The sequence below is a fragment of the Silene latifolia genome, chromosome 6 (assembly GCF_048544455.1).
Source record: "Silene latifolia isolate original U9 population chromosome 6, ASM4854445v1, whole genome shotgun sequence".
Classification (NCBI taxonomy): domain Eukaryota; kingdom Viridiplantae; phylum Streptophyta; class Magnoliopsida; order Caryophyllales; family Caryophyllaceae; genus Silene; species Silene latifolia.
In genome coordinates this window covers 100,859,803-100,876,577 of record NC_133531.1, presented here as the reverse complement: position 1 = coordinate 100,876,577, position 16,775 = coordinate 100,859,803, and positions in this window count along the sequence as shown.

Sequence of the window (16,775 nt, the reverse complement as noted above, 5' to 3'; positions counted from 1 at the left end):
CTTATGCTTTTGGGCTTAAGTGAGGACAAATAATGGGCCCAAAGGCGCACACCCATCTTATTGAGGTTGTGTTACGACGATGGCGGATCAGGTTGATATAAGTATAGCCCACTCGACCGAGTACCCAAGGCCCAGAAATGCGTAGTACTATAGTCTTCCCTCCTTAAAAATGAAATTCGTCCTCGAAGTTCGCATCATCCTCTACACAACCAAAACTCTCTCCCTCCACTCCGAACACCAACTCAAACAACAACATCTACCTCGAACAATAATGCCTACCTACCTCAACAACATATCCCTCACTATTGCATCAACCATAGTACTTACAAAATTCCCACCGTTAACAATGTCCTACTAACATACCGCACGCTAACAAATCCAATACCAACACAATCCACCAAGCAAGAATGACCACCAAAATGAAATGTTACATTCCATCACCCTTGAAATGAACTTCGTCCTCGAAGTTTGCTCACACTCATAACTGTCACCACCCATCTGTCACACCATTGCAATCATACACACCTACAACCTTCACAACTATTACTTTTAATGATATTAAACCACAAGTCTATCCTAGATTCTCTAATGGCGACTCGAAACCTCAAAATATACCATAAAATGTAGAACTATCAACGCATTGTAGCATCCTATTCCTCTTAAAATTAATGTCACGTCCTCGTAACTCAACCAATACTAGATCCTTAGGTATTCCCTTCTGATACCGTCGTAGAGTATCAAAGATAAATTTATAAAACCTAACTACTACTATAGCTAGTGGCAGTCAGGGTCGAACCACAGAGAGGCGATGCAATTAATAGTTGTCTAATTTTAGTCTAAGGTAACAGTTAAAAGGGAGGTGTTTTGATTTGAACTATATCTAAAAGGCAAACTAAATGAAATTTAAACTAAACTAAAGCAAATAAATGAGCAATTTAAAGAAAGTAGATGAAATCAAATATTGAAAAAGAGCTAAGATGGTCGGTTCACTGTAGTTTCGACGGCGGTAACTCTAAGTAAACTGATTTAAGCATGTTAGACGGGAAAATAAAAAGTCCTCTCGGTCCAATTTAACAGGTAGCAACCTTTCGGCCTAAGCTACGGGTCCCTAAGTCTCACTAATACTAACTTTCGTTCTTGATTAATGATACTTAAAGCCTAAATTAACTTATCTCTCGATCTTATTAATTTAGTCGTCTTAATTAAGTAGTCCATTTCCCTCCCCTATCTTTCGATCTATCGGGTCGGTCAATTCCTAAGCATTCAACTAGTCGCGTGCACTCGATTCGTCAAATATAGCAATTAAATTAATTAAGTCGAAGCTAATCTAACACGTGGCAGTCGAACGACCATGCAGGGCGGTTGATCGACCTACGGACCCAGTCGATCGACCAGAGCCCGATAACAGGTTACCTATTGTCGAAACCGTCTAACCTACAGATCCCCTACATCTTAGCACGTAGGATTTAGCTACTCATGATGGTGATAATAGCAACAATAAAATTAACAAATAAAGCAAATGAATTCATAATTGAATTAACTAAATAAATAACTAACATGAAACGAGAATTTGGCTTTGGGAAATCTAAACTAGCAATTCTAAACTACGGAAGAATTAAAGCAACGAAATAGAACAAAGGAACAGAGGAATACCGCAAAGAAGAATTGAAGAGAAAAGACCAAAACCCAATGCAAAAAGAAAACTTTATTGATGGAAACTAATCTAAACTAATGAAATAATCCAAGATTCAACTTCTGTCTATTGAACCCTAATTAATTCCATCTGTCTTCTGAAACCTCAGGTTACGTTATATAGATAGTCTTACGTAACTTTTATTCCCAAAACCAAATTACATTGGGATTTCTCGTCTTTTAATTTGCGCGTCAGTCTCGTGGTGCGGTCGATCGACCACTGCGATCAGTCGATCGACTGACTGCTCTACCTGCAGTCAACTATTCAGCATTCTGGCAGTCTATCGACCATGTAGGTCAGTCTATAGACCAAGTTAGCTGGTAATCCGCTTCTGAAACTCTCGCAAATCTATCTTTCAAGACTTGATACGCGCACCAAGTTCATTTCCCGAGTCAAATCTTCATGTCAAATCCTATGCCAAGCACTTAGGGACGGATTCGGATCGATTTCCGCTAGATTCTTCACATTTCTACAATATTACACAAAAACACGAAAGTAGACGGAAATAGGGAAAATAGTAGCATAAACTACATAATTGAGCTCTGAAATGCGTGTGAAATAGGGTGTAAAACATCATATAAATGACACGCATAAAACTTCCCCAAACCAAACCCTTGCTTGTCCCCAAGCAAGAACTAGACTCGATCCTAGGACCTAATGGAACGAGTTCAATCTCAGAGCAAAATGCAACTATAAAGCCCAAACCAGTTTAATGCAACAACTAACAATCAACTAGCAATATGAATCATGCAAACGAGTTATGTAGTCGTTAAAAATTGCTGAACTTTATACTATAGAGACTTATCATATTGGACTCTCACGGGTCGCTCAAATCACTCAATAAATACAGGTGAATATATGTAAAGATAGAAAGAAGTAATATTGTAATGACTCTCACCTAACTACGGCCTATAAGAACATGCCTGCAATCTAATATGAAAATAATCTCTACAACCGTACATATGCATTCTAACCATTAAAGACCATTGACACATGCCGAGGCAATTTTGGATACGTGAGGCTATGGGTAAGAAGGGGCTAAGACGAATTTGGTAAAAACAGAGTTATAAGCCAAGCTAGTAACTAAGGGAACCAAATTAATAAATCATTCCAACTTCTTGCTCAAGATTAAACGATAGAACGGTGCTAATAGTGAGCACAAATCTCACATTCTCCATACAAACTTAATTCCCCAAATGATATTAATCGCAACATGGGAATACAAAATCACCAACTAATGAAAATTCAATCATGTGATTTTTTCTTTTTTTTCCTTTTTTTTTCTCATTCTTTTTTTCTTTCAACTTTTCCTTTCTCATTTTTCCAATATCATCTCAATAAGAGCATATGCAACCCAAAATGAAGTAATAATCCCAAAAACTAGAACTACTAGCTTGATAAGGGCAGGCTAAATATAGGATGTAGTTAATAGGACAAAAAGGCTATTTCTGGCAGTGTGAGGCTTATGGGAAAAATGAATAAAGGGGGTGGCCTCTTCCACATGTGTCAACCGACCACAAACCCGAATGCATACAGGTAATAAGCAGATTAAGTTCATATTTATGCATATTGATTAACATGTCTCATAAGGAGTACTACTCTCATTCCTAAATAAACCGATCATGGATGTCACCAGTTATAAGCTCTAAACCTTAGAATATAATGTAGTTTGCCAATTGTCAAAGTCAAGTCTCAAGATTCAGCAAATAAATTAACGAAAACTCGTAGATATGCATATGATTGTACTAATATCATGTCAATTTAGCACGGCTTAGGCATAAACAGATGAAAATGCAATGTCATCATTGAAATACTACCGTTCCGACTCGACCTACATGCTAAAATAAACGTGCAATTTTTTTTTTTAATTTTTTGAATTTTTCCAAATTTTTTATGAGTTTTTCTTGTATATATAAGAAATAAACAACAAAGCAAGACAAAAGTGTAAATGTGAATGCAAAGCAGAATGAATGCAAATGAATGCAATGCAAAACCCTTCCCCAAACCAAATCACACAATGTCCCCATTGTGCGAAATCATATAAGAAAGATAAGCAAAGGAAATTGGGATTTTGCGGAATTATAACTAAAATTGACATAAAAAAAAGGACTCGGAAACTCACAAGACTTTAAGCGCAACAGGAAACCTCCCCAAACCAGCGTGAGCTAGGAGGTTTCAGTAGCCAGCAGTGCTACCATAGGTACCTGAAAAGAAACAAAAGTACCGCGCGTAATTCCGAGAAAGCAATTTACGAAACGCAAAATTATGTACAAAATAAGAAAACAGAAGAAAACATAAATGAATCGGAGAATAAAGTGGAGAAAAGACTCCCTCAACTCCGCAAATCGACCAAACACAACAGGGGAATGGTCGTGAACAGGTACAGCAGCGAAGGCGGTCGATCGACCATACCAGCCAGTCAATCGACCAGGGTGACAGGAACAGAAGCCCTTGGAGTCGCGTCACAGTCTATCGACCACATAAGCCAGTCGGTCGACTGAGATACCTGCTGTAAGTTTCTGATTTCTTCGAATTAGCTCAATAAATTGAGCTAATATGGTCTATGAACCTGCAAATACACATAATAACGCGCCCAAAATTGCACAAAATCCAAAGTAACAGTCTAAAGTCTTTAAATCCTAAGCAAATTTATTAAAGCGAAGTCTCGCGCACACCAAAGCAATAAAAAGTCTAACAAAAGCAATAAAATGTTTTTTTTTTAAAAAAAAAAAAAAAAATCTTAATCAACTAATAGTTGATCAAGAATGGCCACAGAATGGCCCACTTGCTCGGCTTCTGGCTACAAGAAGTAGCATCTACAGTGCTCATCCTCTCAGCTGCACTCCTAACAATTCCAATATACGCAGAACTCAACGGATCAACATCTTTAACATCTTCCCAATCACTGACCTCGTCTGGCTCATCAAAATTCAAATCGGAATCCGTCACTTTGACTAGCTCCTCATCAGGCTCCTCGTCAGTTGCATAGCTCAGACACCCTAGACCGCCTCTCTGCACAATGGGCTCTCTCACAACTGAAGCAACATGCGGCTCTAACTTCCCCAAACCAGCTCCTGCAACAGTCAAAACAGAAGGATCTTCCTCCAATTTGCTCCCAATCTGGGACGGAGGTGTTATAGCAGAATTAGGCATAGGGGCAGGCATATCAGGCAACACAACATAAGATTTAACTACATTGCAAGTTACTGGTTACATAGCATCCTTCTTCTTATAGTTCTGGGTAAAAACAATGGACTGTTTTCCTACCTTAAAGGTCAGTGTCCCTGAGCCAACATCTATAACTGCACCAGCAGTGTGCAGAAATAGTCTACCCAAAATGATAAGAATGTGAGCATCCTCGGGTATATCTACCACAATGAAGTCAACTGGGAAAAAGAACTTTCCTATTTGCACAGGAATGTCCTCTAAGACTCCTATAGGTGGACCGCGAACGATCGACCATCTGTCTTTGTCATGTTTGTAATTGCATACCTAGTCAATCTCAATTTCTTAGCAAGACTCAAAGGCATAACACTAATACTGGCCCCTAGATCACACAATGCCTTCTCAATAGAAAAGGTGCCAATATTACATGGGACTGAAAAAGTACCCGGGTCTTCTAGCTTATGAGGTGCAGTATGAGTCAAATAGGAAGACGACTCCTCAGTTAGCGCGACAGATTGCACAGTATCAAGTGACTTCTTTTTGGACAACAGCTGTTTCATGAATTTCATATAGGCAAGCACTTGATTAACTAATTCTAAGAAAGGAACTTGCACATTTAAACTACGAATAACATTTTCAAACTTGTTAAACGATATCTGTTCTTTTGTCGGCACCAATCTCTCTGGATAAGGGGCTGTAAGAAGCAACTTAGCCCTCTCCTCTAGGTCTCTCATACCGGCATCAGTGGACTTAGGATGAAAATCCACTACTTTGTCCTTGTTGTAGCTCGAACCTTCTTCAGACCGTCTCAGGAATGAACCATTAACCGTCGTAGGGTCATACTTTGGAACTGGAACTGACCCATCAGCATTTGGATCTTGCCTCGATAATTTCGGAGTCGTCGTACCCCGAAATAAGTAGTCCCTCAAGTTATCTGGCATTGGAGGATGAAAAGGTTCACGATCAGACGTATCTTCAGTCGATCGACCATGTAGGTCAGTCGATCGATTGGCTTCCTCAGGATTAGAAACTTTACTGTTACCCGAGCTGGTCGATCGACCAGGTATGTCAGTCGATCGACTGATGTACCTGTTGATCGTCTTTTTCTTGCTACTGTTCATTCCAGCCTTTTTCTTACTCGGTTCTGCCTCATCTTTTTCAGTAACATCTTCGACCATAGCGGGGCCATCAAGGGTAGACCCACTCCTCAAAGTAATCGCATTTAGAGTCTCTTTTTTATCCGGCTGCGACGGTAATTGCCTCGGAGCTCTAGTTGCACTTTTGCTTGCCAATTGGACAATTTAACTCTCCAACATTTTTGTAGAAGTCTCTCTAGCTAGAGACTCCTTTTGCAGCAAACCCGACAAATTCTGAACCATGTTTTTCAATTCGGAAATATCAGAACTTTGAAATTGCTGCTGCTGAGGCACATAGAGAGGCTTTTGATACTGCTGCTGCTTATGAGGGGGCACATAGTTTTATTGTTGCTGCTGCTGCTGTGGACCCGGATTAAGGACATTCTGGTTAGTCCACCTCAAATTGGGGTGGACATTAGAGGGATCGGGATAAGTACCAGTTTGCCTAAAGTGTTGAAAGGCAACGCATGTTTCATTCGAACTAGTACAAAACTCCGAAACATGTCCCTCTCCTCCACATCTTTTGCATGTAAAGGGATCGTCTGAAACTGCATTAACTTTATATATCCCACCTTTTTGGGATCCCCCAAAATCTAACTTGTCAAATCTCGCAGTAAGGGCCTCTATTGCAGCTGTAGTAGGAGATTCAGCTGCACTTCTATGATTTCCTCTAGAATTCCCATGCTCAGCTTTATGGGTGGCCATATATTCAATAATCTTCCACCCCTTAATCTCTCCACTATTCTCCTGGAATCTGCCATTAGCTGCAGCATCCAGGATAGCCCTCTGATCATCGTAAAGCCCATTATAGAATTGATTACACAAGAACCATTGCTCGAACCCATGGTGTGGAATAGATCGCACCAGTCTCTTGAAACGGACCCATGCCTCATGAAAATCCTCGTCAGAACCCTGTTTAAAGCTTGTGATGTGAGCTCTAATCGCATTGGTCTTCGATGCAGAGAAGTATTTTTTATAAAATGCTAGGGCCAGCGAATTCCAATCAGTAATCCCATTAGCAGCTCGATCCAGATCTCGGTACCACTCCCTAGCAGCATCACGGAGCGAGAATATGAACATCGTCTCTTTGATCTGGTCCTGGGTCACACCTGCTGGTGGGGGTATGGAACAACAGTAGTCAATGAATATCTCCATATGCTTAGCTGCATCTTCATTTGCAGCCCCCCCCCCCCCAAATTGGTTTCTCTCAACCAAGTTAATGTAGGACGATTTCGCTTCGAATTTTCTATCCGTCCCAGCTGGCAACGCGAATCCCTTATAGAGATTCTCAGCTTTTGGCTCGGAATGACTGGCTATACTTGCTTCTTCAGCCATATCTGGAGATGTAACGGTCTCAGCTGAAGAAGTAGAAATAGGAGACGAAGGTGGATCCTCCTCAAATAACTCATTCTCGTAATAATCGGACAGTACTCGGCTCTTCCTCTCGTCGGCAATACTCTAGATGATCGTCTCAACTCACGCAAAGTCCTCTCGATCTCAGGATCTAACGGTCGTAATTCACCACCCTGTGACCTGCGCATAAGAGGAAACTACAAGTAGAATATGAGAACAGTTTAAGGAACAGGTGTCCCTTAAACCAAGAAAAAAACTAAAATAAAAACAACTAAAAACTAGACAATTGCCTCCCCGGCAACGGCGCCAAAATTTGATACCGTCGTAGAGTATCAAAGATAAATTTATAAAACCTAACTACGGCTATAGCTAGTGGCAGTCAGGGTCGAACCACAGAGAGGCGATGCAATTAATAGTTGTCTAATTTTAGTCTAAGGTAACAGTTAAAAGGGAGGTGTTTTGATTTGAACTATATCTAAAAGGCAGACTAAATGAAATTTAAACTAAACTAAAGCAAATAAATGAGCAATTTAAAGAAAGTAGATGAAATCAAATATTGAAAAAGAGCTAAGATGGTCGGTTCACTGTAGTTTCGACGGCGGTAACTCTAAGTAAACTGATTTAAGCATGTTAGACGGAAAAATAAAAAGTCTTCTCGGTCTAATTTAACAGGTAGCAACCTTTCGGCCTAAGCTACGGGTCCCTAAGTCTCACTAATACTAACTTTCGTTCTTGATTAATGATACTTAAAGCCTAAATTAACTTATCTCTCGATCTTATTAATTTAGTCGTCTTAATTAAGTAGTCCATTTCCTCCCCCCCCATCTTTCGATCTATCGGGTCGGTCAATTCCTAAGCATTCAACTAGTCGCGTGCACTCGATTCGTCAAATATAGCAATTAAATTAATTAAGTCGAAGCTAATCTAACACGTGGCAGTCGATCGACCTATGGACCCAGTCGATCGACCAGAGCCCGATAACAGGTTACCTATTGTCGAAACCGTCTAACCTATATATCCCCTACATCTTAGCACGTAGGATTTAGCTACTCATGATGGTGATAATAACAACAATAAAATTAACAAATAAAGCAAATGAATTCATAATTGAATTAACTAAATAAATAACTAACATGAAACGAGAATTTGGCTTTGGGAAATCTAAACTAGCAATTCTAAACTACGGAAGAATTAAAGCAACGAAATTGAACAAAGGAACAGAGGAATACCGCAAAGAAGAATTGAAGAGAAAAGACCAAAACCCAATGCGAAAAGAAAACTTTATTGATGGAAACTAATCTAAACTAATGAAATAATCCAAGATTCAACTTCTGTCTATTGAACCCTAACTAATTCCATCTGTCTTCTGAAACCTCAGGTTACGTTATATAGATAGTCTTACATAACTTTTATTCCCAAAACCTAATTACATTGGGCTTTCTCGTCTTTTAATTTGCGCGTCAGTCTCGTGGTGCGGTCGATCGACCACTGGGATCAGTCGATCGACTGACTGCTCTTCCTGCAGTCAACTGTTCAGCATTCTGGCAGTCTATAGACCATGTAGGTCAGTCTATAGACCAAGTTAGCTGGTAATCCGCTTCTGAAACTCTCGCAAATCTATCTTTCAAGCCTTGATACGCGCACCAAGTTCATTTCCCGAGTCAAATCTTCATGTCAAATCCTATGCCAAGCACTTAGGGACGGATTCGGATCGATTTTCGTTGGATTCTTCACATTTCTGCAATATTACACAAAAACACGAAAGTAGACGGAAATAGGGAAAATAGTAGCATAAACTACATAATTGAGCTCTGAAATGCGTGTTAAATAGGGTGTAAAACATCATATAAATGACACGCATCACCCTCCATTATTGCCATCTCGTGACACTGATAATCGGTATCATCTTAACATCAATATTGATATCCAAGACCCTAACAATTTTCATGTCTCCAATCATCCCGCTCACCACCTCGGATTACTATCAAATCCTCTACATCATCCACTAATTTACTCTTTAATACTTCCACACCATAACACTCTCCATGATTCACGCACTTATCTTGACAACATATCACATGACCAAAAATTCTTACGTACTAAAGAAATCCTCAAAAGTTCCCTTTAATCGTTAACAAACACGTTAATACATTAACATTGTACTCACCCCCCACACTGCATCATCCTGCACCAACAAAAGATTATGAACTACTTACATCCTCTAGCTCAATAAGACCCATATTCCGCTAACTACTTGTCACGACTATGTTAACAAATGATTTATCCAACTCAATTCCCGAAAGTACTCCAACAACTATGCGTCATTAACGAAATGTATATGAAAAGACGACAACACAACAACCACAGCGGAAACTCCCATCCTCTATATACTCTGTTCTCTCGCTCATAAGTCAAAAACTAAAGAAAATAACGGTATTAAAGACACGACACCAATAAGGGTTAAGCACTCAGTTCATAAGATTCATGAATACCATTGGGGCATTAGTCAACCCAAAAGGCATAACGACAAATTCATAATGACCATATCTCGTCCTAACCGTTGTCTTGGGTATGTTTTCATCCCTAGTCCTCAGTTGGTGATACCCTGACCTAAGATCGACTTTGGAGAAGACACCCGCTCCACTTAGTTGGTCAAACAAGTCATCAATGCGGGGTAAAGGATATTTATTCTTAATTGTTACATTATTCAATTCCCTAAAATCTATACACAACCTCATACTTCCATCCTTCTTCTTAATAAACAATACGGGAGCACCTCAAGGTGAAACACTAGGTCTAATGTACCCTTTGTCTAACAACTCCTCCAATTGTTTCTTTAATTCCTCCAACTCCTTAGACCTCATCCGTTAAGGTGCCTTAGAGATAGGCCCCACTCCCGGTCTCAACTCCACACTAAAATCAACCGCCCTCTTTGGAGGTAAACCCGGAATTTCCTTAGAAAACACATCCACAAATTCATCCACAATAAGTATATGGGAAGCCTTGGACTCCTATATTCTAGGATCCCTAACATGACATAAAATCATAGGACATCTTCTCCTTAAGCATGGCTTCAAAGTTGTTACCGCTATAAGTTTGACTCTTGGTTTAATTATAAACCTCGTATACGTCACCCTCAGCTCTTTTGGTCCTCTCAATGACACTTTATTTTGATAGCAATATATGTTAACCTTCTACTTACCTAGACAATCCATCCCTAATGCCACTTCAAATCTTTCTAACGGAAATTCAATCAAATCTATGGGAAGAAACACCTCACCCACAACCATAGGTACATCTCTAAACAATTTACAACAAATAATGGTCTCACCCGAAGGTAACACAACTCATCCTCAATACCCACATAGTCCACTAGTTCTAAAGTCGATACAAAACTCTTAGATACAAAAGAATGTGTGGCCCCCGAATCAAATAACACAAATGCGGGTTTAGAATTGATTAGAAAAATACCGGAAACCACATGAGCATCACCCTCTGCATCCTTCTTGTCCATAGCAAATAATTTACCGCTACTCTTAACCCCTTCTTGCACCGAAGTAGTTGAAATTGTTGGTCTTGCCACCGAAGCTTGCCTTCCACTCACCTCTTGCCTTTGGAAAGTACCCCCTCCTACATCTCCAGCATAGTCACCTCTATAAGAGTTTGGGTTCCTTGACACGCTCCAAAAACCGGAAGAAGGGTTGTTAGTGGCTATGATGATACGAAACTTGATAAGATCCTCTTTGTTTATAACTACCGGAACCGCGATATGAGCCACCACCACCGAAAGTACATTCGTATATCTTGTGTACCATTCTCCCACATTTATGGCATCGCACCCCTCAGTCAACACTCATGGTTCTACCTCATCCTTCACCACTCCTTGATCAACCTCCATAATTCGAACCTCCGGAATAAGACTTGAATTGTTGATGATTTGGCCTCCTTTGACTCCCTCCACCATTTTCTCTTTTCACTTTTCTATTTTCTCCCATCTTTTCCTTAGCCTCTTTTGCCATATTGGTGAGCCTATCCGCATATTCGGCTCGGGCATACACCTCCTTGAGATCAGTAAGAATACCGGCGGGAAGCCTTTCTAGGATCTTAAGAGTGAGTCCTTTCTCAAATCTCACCGCAAGAATTTGTTGGCTAAGTTGTAGGTCCTTCACAAAATTCAAAAGTTCGTTAAACTTTACATAATACTCTTGGACCGTCATATCTTCTCCCATTACAAAGCTATTAAACTCGGCCCTAAGCCTACTCCTTATATGCTCGGGTATAAACTCATCTATCAACGCTCCCTTAAAGCATTGCCAAGGAATCGCTTGCTCACCCTCTTCCTTATAGTATTCCCTCATTTCAACTCTTTCACGATGCCACCATAATCCCGCTTGTCCTCCTAGATAGAATGCCGCTTGGTCAACTTTAAGCTCTTCGGGCAATTCACTACTTCGAACACATTCTCCATCTCACGAATCCAATTATCTAGCAAATTCGGAGCCCCCAGTCTTTCATACTTGGTCGGACTATGTCGAGCTATGGCAACACTTAATATAGATGCATTCACTATAACCTCTCTCCCTCGGTTATAGTTCTTTAATGCTTCGGTTAAAGCCTTGTTTTGCTCTATTAATCTTTCCACCTCGGCATCACTCACATTAGCAACTCTTGATTTCTTAGGTGCCATAGTATCTTCAAGTAATAAGAAAACATTAACACATACTCCTCAACACGAGGCAAAGAAAACTGGGCTATCCACAAGGGATACTGGGTCGAGTGAAAGGGTCCTAATGTGGTTCATTTTAGCGCACTTTTAACTCTTAACGAACTCCGTTCGCATGCTTATTTGCACTTATTAGGGTCATTTCGGTGTTTTTAGCTTCCTATTTGTTTTTCTATAAGAGGAAAGGAATCAAAATGAGCGGAAATCGTGCATTAGTGGAGCAATTAGGAGCTTAATTAACGGTACTAATGACCAAGCATAAGGCGGAGACAGAAACCACCAAAGACTTGTAGAAAGGATTTAAGGCAAATTGGAGCCATGCCCCACGACCTAGAGTGATCCTCACGGGTTTTGGGGCAGCATTGGCAAAGGAGGCCATTTACTAGCCTCGGGCAAGCCGACCACCCGCCCGAGCGGGTTCCAAGGCACAGTTCACCCAACTTCCTCCAGTTCGGGCGACCCAAAAGAGAAGTCGGGCGGCGCACGCAATCTTCCGCCTCCGTTTAGACGTAATGTAATGACCCAATTAGCCTCAAATCTTGTATTAGTATAAATACCGCTCATTTTCCATTGGAAAGACACTCACCATTATAGCGATAATTAGGAAGAATTTACATTAATTAGCACTTTATTCACATTTAATTAGCTTAATTATTTTTTGATCTTTCCACAATTAATCTTAAATCTAATCTTGTAATTGAAGAATTCTTGGGTTGTATTTGAAGATGGTGACAATTCTTCATTAATAAAATGGTTTCTTCTATTTTATTCTTCATCATTATTGTTTATCTCCTTAAATTTGGTATAATTCCTTAATTTCTACTTAATTTCTTGTTAATCTTTGTTAATTACTTTACTTTGATCATCATTGTTATGAATGTGAACTGAACTTATAGGATCTGAATTGAACTTATAGGATCTGAAGTTAACTGAAGTTATAGGATTTGAAATGAACTTAAATTAAGTAACTTTAAGTCCAAAAGAATAGGGCGTAAGTCACAATTTCCACGTGTCACGCTCTAATAGGAATCGGCTGGCGCCGGGGATAACAAGCTGATGACTCCCAAGAGCTCTTATCGACGGAGTCGCATAATCGATGGTTGATCTTCTGGTGTAAGGGCATGATGCCTTGATTGTGTATGGAAATTTTCATACACCTTATGTATGTGTATCAACTTCGTGTAAACTCATACTAGTACATATCCGCATATTACATGCGCGGTATATAAAGTGTTTATTTTTTTAATGTACTATTTATACCTAGTATTTACAACTCATTAATATTTATTTCACTCCATTGTATTTTGATATAAACAAAAAAAAATGAAATGGAAAACTAATCAAACAGAATTAATTTAAGTCGTGATTTATTTTAATAAATTTGATTTTTTGTCATGAAGCTAATACTAAGTATGTGTCAAGTTATTTTCTACAGTAATAATTACCGCATTACTGGAATATTTAGCAACTTATAATTTACAGTTTAATATCAAACTTATTTTATTTTAATGAAAAAATTATAATTATGAATTTAACTGAAAGATTAGAGTTTAATTATAAGAATATATTCATTGAAAAGATAAAAATGTAATAAAAGAAAGTTTTAGTTATTACCTTATTTAGCTAAATGACTTTTACAGAAAAAACTAAGAGAGTTTTTATTCTCTTAATAGTAAGGGGAATTAAGTTAATACAACAACATTTTTTGCCAAATTACTTTGTTTTTCTAGAACCTTCGTTGTGTTACTTATTTAGCTATATTCCGCCCCTATATTATTCATTCCGCCCCTATTATTCGTTTAACTTTCCAACTTTGCCCTTCTCTCTCTAAATAATATTTCTAGCAATAATTTTTATCGACTAATCGGAAATGGGTGATGGTAACTTAAATTAGATGTGAAATATCGTATTAATTACCGATGAATTAACAAAGAAAAAAAATTGAACTAATGAAAATGAAATTTTTACCTATGTTAGACGATGATTGATGAAATGAACGATTTAAACTAAGAAAAAACTTGACGATTAAGAACGAAAAACTTTAAACGACAATAACTTTGTGCTCGGGTGTCCGTTTTCGACGAATTGTTTTTCAAATCGCTTATTTCGACGAGACGAACGCTATGGGGAAAAAAGAAAAAATTGTGAATTGGTTCATTCGTGTAAAACACACGAATTGGCCTAGGTCGGTTCATGTGGTTTACATGAACCAGTCAGGACAAGTTCGTGTAATTCACATGAACTGGCCTGGGCCTATTCGTGTGATTTACACGAACTGGCCCTGGCTGATTCATGTAAATCACATGAACCGGCCTAGGTCAGTTCGTGTTTTTCACACGAATGGGCCCACTTTCAATTTTTTTACCATTGTGTTCGTCTCGTCGAGTTAAGCGATTTGAAAACAAATTCGCCAAAATCGGACACCCGAGCACAAAGTTAAGGCCATTTGAAGTGTTTTCGTTTATAATCGTCATTTTGTTTCTAATTTAATCATTTTTGGTTATTAATTATCGTTTGTTGTTATAGTTAGCGCTTTAAAATATACTAAAATCAACGTTACCAAAATGTGGGGTTTTAATTATTCAAAGAAAAAATGGTATTTTTTAAGGGCGGAATAACTACTTTTAAGGGCGGAATATAGCAAATTCCAATTTTATACCTTGACCCAAAAAAGTACATGCGAATATGGTTAAACAAGCTGAATGTCGTCAGCTTATTTTTAAAATAGCAAGCCTTTCTTAAGATGAAAATAATTCGTCTTAACTTTAAAACGGATCAAATACTATCACATACTCCCTCCATTCAACTCCACTTTACATGTATTCTTTTTTCGTTCATTCAACTCCACTTTACATGTTTCCTTTTTAGGCCAAGAAAATGACCATGTTATCCTTATTCACACTTCATATTTACAAAAAATGTCATCCATACCCCACACTAATCCACCATAAAACCCCACCTTTATATTTTTTTAACATTTTTAACCCTACCATTCTCTTTCCCTTTGTACTTTTTATAGTTTTTTTAATCCGCCCCTTAATATCCGTGCAAAAAGCATACTTGCGAAGTGGAGTTGAATGGAGGGAGTAAAGGTTAAAATTTTTGGAAGTTTTTAGGTAATTTGTCTTGTAATTTGGTATGTACTTCCTTCATTCAACTTCGCTTTACCACTTTGCTTTTTCACGTTTGTCAACACGTATTTTACGCGGTAAATATAATTAGTTACGTATTTACAAAAATTAGAGAGTTTTAATGTACTCGTAAAGATGAATTAAATAAGATCTCACGTGAATATCACTTATGTATAGATAGAAAATTGAAATTGAATGTTCACTTGTAAATAGTGTACAAAATAGAAAGTGGTAAAATAGAGCTAAACGGAGGAAGTATTAATTTAACCCGCCTTAAACTTGAGACGGATAATACATGTCTTAAATGAGACACAAATTCTTCCTTAAGACGTACAATATTCGTCCAAAGTTATAGATGAATAGTGTTTCTATAACAAAATGATAGTGAATAGTGCAAGTGGGTGAGAAATGGATACCCCAATGCCCTCTTACTTGTATTTTGTGAAAGGGTCACTATCCATCTACAGCTTTAGACGGATAGTATTCGTATACCATGACACGGATTGTAAATGCACAAATTATCATTATAGACGGCGCATATCCGTCTATAATTATAGACGGGTCAAATATCCACCCACTTTAAGCAAAACGGGCCAAATGTCACCACCTTAACGTCAAATGTCACCAGTGCCATTTTCTAAGCTACAACAGGTAGTTTATCACATGGAAATGGTACTGGTGACATTTGACGTTAAGGTGATGACATTTGATCCATTTTACTTAAAGTTGGTAAATATTTGGCTCGTTTATAACTATAGATGGATATTCCCGTCTATAATAATACGCTTTGTTGTAAATGAGATTATGTGTTTTCAAAGTACGAATTATTTCATGTGAGTGATGTGACAAAAGGAGTAAGTAATGTTTGAATTTGTTTAACATTCGAGGAGGCTCCATCACTTTCCATCATTAAAAGCCAGTCCTCACCTCTCATCCACTTGCCCATCAATTTTGTTTCTATTTTATTTCTTTGCTTCCCACTTGCGCTTTACTTGTTCTTCTCACCCTGCAACTTGCACTTATTTATTTTTGTTAAATTACGCTTTCTATAACCTACTTCGTACCACTATCCATGAGAAAATGTGGAAGAAAACAAAGCAACCACACACTAATCTGCAACTTGCAATTTTTTTTATTACATATTTTAGGATCTAGTACAACTACCACGTCCAGTTGATAATATTGTTTTTCTCATTTTTATAATTTAAAAATGAGTATGCAAGTTGCACATAAAGATGTAAGGGATGAGACGGGCAGCCTAATTAAGGTGAAGAAGTTGTTGCTTGTTCAGTTGTTCTCATTCTTCTTCCTCACTCCAACTTTCAAACTTTCGGTCGTCTTATTTCGCTAACTCTAAGCTTACAAGGCAAACCAGTCGACCTCTTTTGATGAACTTATAAATTAACTAACTAGTTTTGGAGCCCGTAAAAATCACAGAATCGTTAATAATTTATTGTTTTAATCGGCTTAAAGATTATGCAATACAAATGTTTTTCTTAACCAACAAATATTTAAGCGTTAGTTTAATTTCACTTTATTGATTAAATGAATTAGAGTTTTTACACTTGTAATTA